The sequence below is a fragment of the Tinamus guttatus genome, unplaced genomic scaffold, assembly GCF_059628265.1.
Source record: "Tinamus guttatus ecotype Peru unplaced genomic scaffold, ASM5962826v1 Tinamus_guttatus_pri_ptg000387l, whole genome shotgun sequence".
Classification (NCBI taxonomy): Eukaryota; Metazoa; Chordata; class Aves; order Tinamiformes; family Tinamidae; genus Tinamus; species Tinamus guttatus.
In genome coordinates this window covers 885,959-894,715 of record NW_028288921.1, presented here as the reverse complement: position 1 = coordinate 894,715, position 8,757 = coordinate 885,959, and the positions used below count along the sequence as shown (strand labels likewise).

The window sequence follows — 8,757 nt, the reverse complement described above, 5'->3', positions numbered from 1 at the left end:
ACTGCACAGGGAACAAACCTTTTCCCAGGACAGGCGCGGAGAGCAGCCCAGCTGACGGCTCATTTCCCGGCTAAGGTCAATAATCCAGACGTCGCTCGCAACGAGGTCCAGAGACGCTCGCAGGAACTAGCGTGAAGCGGGAGATGAAGTAAATGCCCCCCTGTTCCTGGCCAGGACCTTTTGCACACCGCAGTGACCCTGGAGAGGGCCGGGGCAGAGCATCCCCTCGCAACTGCCCCTCTGCCCACCGGCCCCTCCTGTAACTGCCCCTCGCTCTTCCCCTCAGGAGCCACTCGAGCCATTGGGTGCTGCACATGCCAGGAGCAGGCAGAGCCACGGCACAGGGCCCCGTGTAGGAGGCTTCTGCCCCTCCTGCAGCTGCCTTTATGCCCAGCCATTCTGCACGTGCGACAGCAGCAGCTCTTCCGAGCAGGCAGCACCCGTGGCCAGGGAAGGCACTGGGGCCTTGGGACCGGCTTGTGCTACTCAGTGCCTCAACAGGGAGTTCTGGGCTTCCTCCCTGCACTTTTCCTGGGCCTGCTTGCCCCATCCATGCGTGCCCCCACAGGGATGCTGTACCTTCAGCAGAAGGCTCTCCCATTCCACCACGTCCAGGTTTCTCGCAGTTGTTCCTGCAAAGCCAGAGAAATCAGAAGCTCTTGCTGCTATTCCAGCACCGTGTCTCATGTCCCAGAGCCTCAGGCCATTGGGCTGGTAAGTGCTGGCAAACATGACTTCATCCTCCCCGCCAGACTCAGTGCTGCCCTCTTCACACGCAGCCTCTCCTTCCTGTGGACACTTTACCTGCCAGGTGCTGCAGCAGCAGGGGGATCTCTGCAGCCCAGCTCGCCCCCACGCTCGCATGGATCCTGCTGGGAAGCGCCTGCAGCAGCTGCAGGGCCGCAGCGCCACGGCCACCGCCTGCGTGGGGAGTCACCGCGGCCACCACCTAGGGCAGAGGAGAGACGGGCTTGTGCAAGCCGCAGGAGCCGTGGCCATCCCGCGGGCAGGGAGGCTGGCATTGCCCTGGATGCCAGGAGGCAGCCGACAGCCTCGCCTGAGCGCTGCCATCCCCGGGAGGAGCAGGAGCTCCCAATGGGCAGGGGCAGCCCAGGCACCCTCTGACATCCTCCTGCCTCCTCCCAGGGTGCCCTGCACTGGCCGCGGCAGCATCTCTCCTGCCTCTCCCCTCTCTGCAGCCATGAAAGCTCTTTCCTGGGGCCCTGTTACTCACCAACAGGCGAACCAGCAGGGCCTGGGGCGCTGGCAGAGCAGCTGTGGGCACAAAGAAAAGCCACGTGAGATGCCCAGCCCCACCAGGCCCTGCCCGCACCATGTCCCACAGCCCCACGCACAGCTGAAGGGGTCCCCAGCTGCGCCGCCTGCACCTTTGCTTCCCACCTTGCTCCTCAGACTCCAGGAGCTCATGTGCTGCCTCCTCTTCACAACATTCTGCTCTCTCCCGCCTCTTGGCCAGTGCACACAGACAGCGGCAGAGCGGGACTAGCATGCCTGTGTACTGGGCTGGCACCACGTACCGCAGCAGTTTGGGCCACAGGAGCTGCAGGCAAGAACCAGGCCACTGAGCACGCCGCTATTTCCACCTCTCCCTCCCAGTCTGCCTGTTATTGATGCTTCTGCGGCACCAGCCCAGCCCCTGGGCCTCGCTCCGTCCCTCAGCCTCACCCTGGCTTCCTCCTCCACCTTCTCTCCGTCTCACCCACCTGGCTTCGTGCACCTTTCCCCTCGCTTTGGCTGCCTGCTTGTCAAGAGCAGCCGCCACAACTCACCCCCGGGGTCAGCTCATCTCCCCGCTGCAAGGGGATGCCCTATGGTCCCACCAGTCCCTATGTCTCATTTACAGAAGGCAGCCAGGACGTGCCCAGCGGTGCTCGCTTCAGCCGCAGCTGCGCTAAACGAGCAAGGGCAGCCCTAGCTCTTCTTGGCTGCTTTAGGGGCTAAGATGGGAAGTGTCAACATACTGGGGAAAGACAAAAAGCAACAGCGTCCAGCAGCGGAAAACTCACTTTGGCCACTGCTCCGGTGGAGACATCCAGTGTGCCCAGGATGTGCCTGCACAGGCGCTGAATGGCCTTTTCTTCCTGGGCTTCCATCTCAGAAAGATTTCCTGATGTCTGCGAGACAGAGGTGGGAAACACCCGTTGATGCCCATTCCCAGCCCTTTCAGTGTATGGTGATGGGAGGCTGCTCCCACTGCGGCACCAGTGTCGTTGCTCCTGCTCACCAGGCAGAACACCCAATGCTAGGGATGTCCATGGCACCACTGCGGCATGGGACATAGACCGGTGCCACCCTCTGCCCTTACCAGTTTGCGTGAGGAGCGGCTGAACTCCGTGAAGATGTGCCCCACCACGTCCCATGCCGAGCAGCCCGGGGCGCTGGAGTGCAGCAGCTCCCCGACGAAACGCAGGACGGCTGTTCTCACCTGTTGGAGAGGCTGCAGTCACAACCTGCACCAAACGCCCAGGTTTGATGGCCCTCACAGCGCGGCAGCCCCTCTGGCCAGGCCAAGATAACGAGGGAGCAGCCCTTGCTCTGCAGTTACCACCAGGCTCCGACCCCAGGACTTGTCCTTGACTGCTGGTTTGGCCTCTCCAGCCTCTGCCCTGGGGAAAGGGCTGCTCGGCCCCTGCAGCGGTACCGTCCCTGTCCAAACCAGCTCACCTGCGCTGCGGGGTCATGGCACACGGACTGTGCCAGCTTCACCAACACTGGCATGTTCTCCCTTGCATTGGGGACTGCAAGACACAAGGGGAGGTGGGTGCTGAGGATGAGCCACCATTTTTAGAGGGATTTGTCACAGCTCCCTGGCTTTTTGTGCGCAAATGGGGCAGAAAAGTGGGCCAGCATTGCCAATTCAGAGGAAGCAGCAGCATCCCAGGAGCACTCCATTTCTCCAGCACGTGTTACTTACTGTTAGAACAGACCAGAGCCTGCAGCATTTGCACGGCGGCCGTGCGATCAGCCCTGCTCCCGTTCCTCAGCTTGTAGTAGAGGAACACAATCACCTCCGCTGGGCAGATTTGGGCTGCGGGGAAGAAATCATGCTTGGTGTTAGCGGCCAGCATCGCACACCTGCACGTTGGCAGGACAGCAGCCGGGACACGGCGGCACGGGGCCGGCTCTCCTTCCCTACCCTGCAGCACGACGCAGCGGCACAGCTCTGCTCGGTGCTCTGGGCTGGGCGGCTCCATCTCGTCGCAGAGCTGTGGGAACAAGGTGTGTTTTAGGGAAAGCAAGAGCAGCGTGGAGGGGGACAGAACTAAACTGTGCTCTCAGTGATCCTCTCATGAGCGGCTCTGGCCACGGACCCACAGCCCAGAGCCCCCCGCACACGCAGGCCAGTGATGCAGCGTCAGGCCTTACCTGCTCGTGCACAGCAGCGTTGATGGCCAGAAGCCTGGTGCGAGGCACGTGGCTCTGAACGTCTGCCACGGCCCCCAGGAAATAGCACAGACTCTGCAAGGGAGCACGGGAGGGAGAGGGCAGCTGTCACCGCGAGCCACGGGGAAAGGAAACCAGCACCGCTGGGAGCTGCCCCGGCCTGAACCCACTTTCAGGGAGACCCCAGCCTGCACGGGGCTGCTGGCTTGACCACGAGGTCTCTCTCCTCCTGCAGCCCTGCCGGGATGGTCTTTCCCACCACACCGTCCCCCTCACACCTCTCTCCGCCACAGGGGCTGGACATGGCCCTGGCTGTGAGGACAGAGCTCCCTATGCCCCCCGACACAGAGGTGGCACAGCCTCCCCTCCCGAGCCACTTGTCCCAGGATCCATCCTCTCCATCCCGGTCTCCTGCCGTGCCGTTTCTTCTAACAAGCCCCTGCAAAGTCCCAGATCCCTCTGCCTGCTCAAAGGTATTAAGACATACAGAGCTCCTGTTCCTTCCAGCACCCTGCAGCTCTCCAACACCTTGCACCATCCCCACGGCCCCAGCAGTGCTGTGCCCCTCGCAGTGCCTCACCCTGGTCACCCCAGCGGGGTCCCGCACTTCCCGGTACTGATGCAGCAGCCAGGGAAGCCTCTGCCATGCGCACTCACAGTACTTCTCCAGGCGCACGAGGACACTCATCATGGCCCCCATTGCCCGGAGCACAGCCTGCTTGCCCTGACAAGGGACAGGGACAAGCCACATCGAAGGCTCAGCGTCTCTCCAGCGCTTGCCTCTCCCACACACCAGTCTGCCCTTCCCACATGGAGTCCTCCCCTTCCCCTTCACCCCTGCTACAAGGGCTCGCTCACCAGCACAGGGAGCGTTTCCTCCTGCACCCCTAGCCCGCCCTGCCAAATGCTCCCAGGATTTGGGCTCTTCTCAGCAGGCAGCCCCAGCCTCATGGCTGATGCCTCAGGGCCACCACGGGCACCTGCGCTCCTGCCCGCTGCCTGGCACCGCTTGCCCCGCTGCACGGCCTGCAGACTCCCCTCTTGGGCACTTCTGTGGCCAGCCTGCTCCCTTTGGCTGCTTGCACAGCCCCACGCACAGCCCCTCCAGCCCCCACGGGCGCCCTCGCTGCTGTGGCCCGTGGCTGCTGGGGCAGCAGCGCTCACCTCTTCCTCTTTGCAGCCCTGCCAGTTTTTGCCCATGTGGCAAAAGAGCAGGTGGACGGGGGTGCAGAGCTGGGCAGCTCCCACGCGAGGGAAGGTGCATTTCTCCCACTCACGGAAGTACAAGTTTATGCTGCTGCACCACTGCTCCAGCACTGCAACACAGGAAGTGAAACAGCATCGTGTCACAGTCTCTAGCTGGCAGGAGACCTTGCAGCGGTCCCCAAGCCTGCTTCGTGCCCAGGCCAGGGGTGCCAGGGCTCAGTGCAGGTGATCGGGTTTCAGGGGCATCATGAGCCATGATCTGAGACACCCGGATTGAAATGCTGGATTGTTTCTACCCTCTCCCACCCCAGCACCTTCTCCTCTGCACAGCCTTGCTCCCCGACACTGCCCGCTGCGGCCCTTGCCCCTTTCTTCCCAAACGGTCCCTCTCACGGCGCTTTCCACTCCCAGCCGTGCCCACCCCAAGAGCCCAGCAAGGTGCCCAGGGCCACCCCAGCCCCTTCCCGTCTCCGTGGGCCCTGCCGTGATGCCGACACTCACCACCGCAGACGGCGCGCAGCACCCGGCCGCTCCGTGCCTCGCTCAGCGCCCTGTGCAGGGTCGCCAGCGTCGCTGCTGCGAAGGGCACGCACTGCAGCGCTGCGGAGGGGGCAGTCCCGATCAGGCAGAGCCGCCACAGCCTGTGGGCTCTGTGCCCTGGTAGTTTTGTGCGCCAGGACTGGGGCTGTGGGGCCTTGAGGTCATGGGGCTATGCTGGCAGGGGGTGGGAGAGCTGGCACTGTGCTGGGGGAGCCTATGGCATGGGGAGATTCCTGCCAGGGCACCCGTGTGTGGACACCTTCCCCGAGGGGTGCAGGGAAGCCCTGGGCAGGGCACAGGGCAAAGCCCGGCACATTTGGTCTCCAGCAGGTTCCCTCCAGCCCAGGCCAGATGTTTTGGGCCGCGGCAGAAGTTGTGTCTCCCGCTGGGCACCCACAGAAACGCGGAGCATCAGGCTGGGAACTCTACCGTAGCGGGCAGCCACATTCCGCAGGGTGACGAGCACCACCTCCGCTGACACCTCCTGCAGGCTCCTCAGGTGGCCCTGCAGCGCGGACACCACCTCGCGCAGGTGGGAGCGGGCCAGGGCCACCAGGACGTCGCTCGCCGCCGTCCTCACAGCGGCCGTCACACCCTGGAACACAAGAGTTCCTGCATGGCGGGATCACGACCGCCTGTGCCCCGCGCTCAGCCTCCAGGCACCGCATAGATCCCGTGACGCGATTCCCACTGCCCCTTGCTCCCAAACAGCCCACGACCGCCTCTCTGCATAGCTCCGGGTACCTCCCCAAGCCCCACAAGCAAGGACACGTCCCAAAGACTGTCCGTAGGACAGCTGGGCACCTGCATGCGGAGTCTCCCTAAGAGAGAACAAGCTCACCTGGGCCGCCCGCAGGTCTGCAGACACTGCTGCTATGAGCCTGTCCACGACAGAGCTCTGCAGACAGCTCTGAGAGCCGCACAAGACGCTCTCCAGCTGGCGGTAGGTCTCCTCTCGACCGCCCTGGGGACACATCACACACCGTGCTGTGGGACTCCGGGATGCTGAGGCCGTGCTCAAGCTGGCAGCACCGCTCAGCACAGACGTCAGGAGTTGCTGAGAATCCTGCGCTGGGATTTCCTGACCCCAAACCAAGCCCCAACTCCGGCACCACTGTCACCTCCCCCAGGAAAGAAGGGTGTGTGGGAGCGACTGCCCAACACCATGGCAGGATCGGTGTTTGCAGTGAGGCAGGAGGACAGAGGTGCCACGGAGCAAGGACCATCCATGGCATCAGGGCAGCTGGGCCCTGTGAGGAGCCCTCCAGCCTCATGGGACAGCCCCAACTCACCGTGGCGTCTTGCAGACGGTCCAGTAGAGAGATAACCATGGCGGCAAAGGTAGCGATGACCACAGGGACAGACCCAGCCACGCTGCCGCCATCCTCCTCGCGCACAGGTCCGGACCGGGGACCTACACGAGTGAAGAACCCTGGAAGGAAAAGTGGAGGGTTGCATCACGCCAGTGGTTGCAGGGACGGGCCTGGTGTCAGGGCACTGGTGTCCCCAGCCAGAGCTCAGGGTGCCAGGAGAGGCCAGGGAGGCCTGGGGACAGGGGCCTTGCTCTCCAAGCTGGGAACGCCGGCACCAGCAGGGCCCCTCACGCCCACGGAGCACGCAGGATGCCGAGCGCGGTGCTGGCCCTCACCTCGGAGTGCTCGCAGCACCCCCATCGTGGCAATACTCCTTCCGCGGACGCGCTGCTCCATCAGCAAGCACTTCCTCTCACAGGAGTCACGAGCCACTGGGCCAGCGCCAGCCCTGGGAGGGTGATGGGCCCACGGGGACCACTGTGACCCGCCACGAGGGCAGCTGTGACACATGAGGGCCTCAGCGCCTCACAGAGGGCTGCCAGCAGCATGGGGCTGGGGGCGGCCTGGCTGGGGCCAGGAGCTCCTGCGCCCCAAGGGCGGCCCTGCCCGCGCTCCAGCACTCATGGGTGCTCTCCAGCCTCCAGACATCCTGCGCGGTGACCCTCTCTGCAGACGCACGGCCCGTGCCTGTGCAGTGTTAATTCATTACGAGGATGTGGAATAAAGGCTGCTGCAGGTGCAGGGCAAGGTTACCATCCTTCTGCCCCAGTTTAGGAGTTTCAAACAACGTCACTGAAGCTGCTGCCAAACAACCTCCTTGTCTTCACGAGATTATCCAAAGGACAGAAGCAATAGGACTGCTTCCAAAGCCTTTAGGCCATTCGCCCCACCACCAGTACTACCCCTTTGGCAGCTCTCCAAGTTACAGGAGTGCTCCTAGTTGTCCAGAGATAAGCCCCCATTTTGCACTTTCCGTTGTTTCATTTTCTCTCATTCACTCTTTTTCCCTCTCTTTTTCTCCACTTTCTATCAAGTCTCTCTTCTCTTTCTCTCTTATCTGTCTGTGTTTCCCGGTGTGGCTCTCTTTCTCCTGCTTGCTTTCATTCTTTCACTCTCTTTTAACTTCTCTTGCCTTTCTTCTTTCTCTTATTCTCCCATTCTTTCCCTCTTTCTCTCCCTTTCTCTCCTTCTCTTCCCTTCTTCCTTCCTCCCTTTCATCCTCCCTCTTTCCCTTTGCCTTTTCCCTTCTTTCCCTCTTGCCCATTTTCTCCCTAGCGTGCTTTCCCTCTCTCTCATATTCTCTCTCCCTTCGCTTCTTCCTTTCCCTCCTGTCCTCTTTAGTGTGCTTTCCCTCTCTCTTCCCTCTTGGTGCTCTTCTTCCTCTCCTTTTCCTCTCTTCCCCTTTTCTCTCTTTCTCCCTCTCTTCTCATTCTTTCTCAATCTTTTGCTGTTTCTGCCTCCGTCTAGCACCACGAACGGCCCTTTCTCCCTTTCCTGAGGCCCCAAGCGAGGGCCCCGAGTCAGGCACAGCAGGTGCCACTGCACTGCCAGGCAATCGGGGACCACGGCTGAGCTCTGCAGTGACCATGAGACACCCGTGTTAGGACAGCAGGCTCCCAAACACACACCTCTTTCCCCAGGACACTGTGCCAGTTGCTCCCAGATGGTTGATGGTGCAAATGGGATTGAGGAGGGGTTCCAAGTTGAGGTGCCCCAGGAGGTTTGTGTGTGCAGCCAGGGACTCTTGTAGGGGCCAGGGACCTCTGTCAGGAGCAGCTATTTAGGCTGAGACACTCGAGAGCTTGCTGGGCTGGCTGGGAGGTGGATGGAGCTCCAGCTCTGGTCGGGGGCTGGCACCAGAAAAGGGGCTTCTCCAGCACAAAGCCTTGCACCCAGCTTTGACCCTTAGGTGTGGAGAACCCCAAGGGTCTCTAAAGAGGGCCAGAAGGACCAATATGGGTGCTGACCGGTGCCCAGGAACTCCCCAACACACTGCCAAGGCCAAGGGCTTTGGCAGGACAGGGTCTGTCAGGGCTCTGCAACAGGCCATAGGCTCTAGGCTCCTGGGAGAGTGCGGTGCCCTGCTCCTGGTCCAGGTGAAAGGCATTCACCACAGCCCACAGACAACATCTGGCACAGCTGCAGCCCACACAGAGCAGGAGAGCATCTTTCCCGTTCCTTGTCAACCCCCACCAACCCCTGGCCCTTTCCCCCCTCCTCGCTGCTTCACACCAAGCCTACTGATTAGCTGAGGTCTCTCCTGTCACCACTGTGATGCCCCATCTCTTGGTGC

General features: G+C 62.1%; 1 pseudogene; it reads right to left on the bottom strand.

Annotated features, from left to right (window-relative positions):
* Window positions 1-486: 486 nt before the first annotated feature.
* Window positions 487-6,824, bottom strand: LOC148593492 (maestro heat-like repeat-containing protein family member 2B; annotated as a pseudogene).
* Window positions 6,825-8,757: the final 1,933 nt, after the last annotated feature.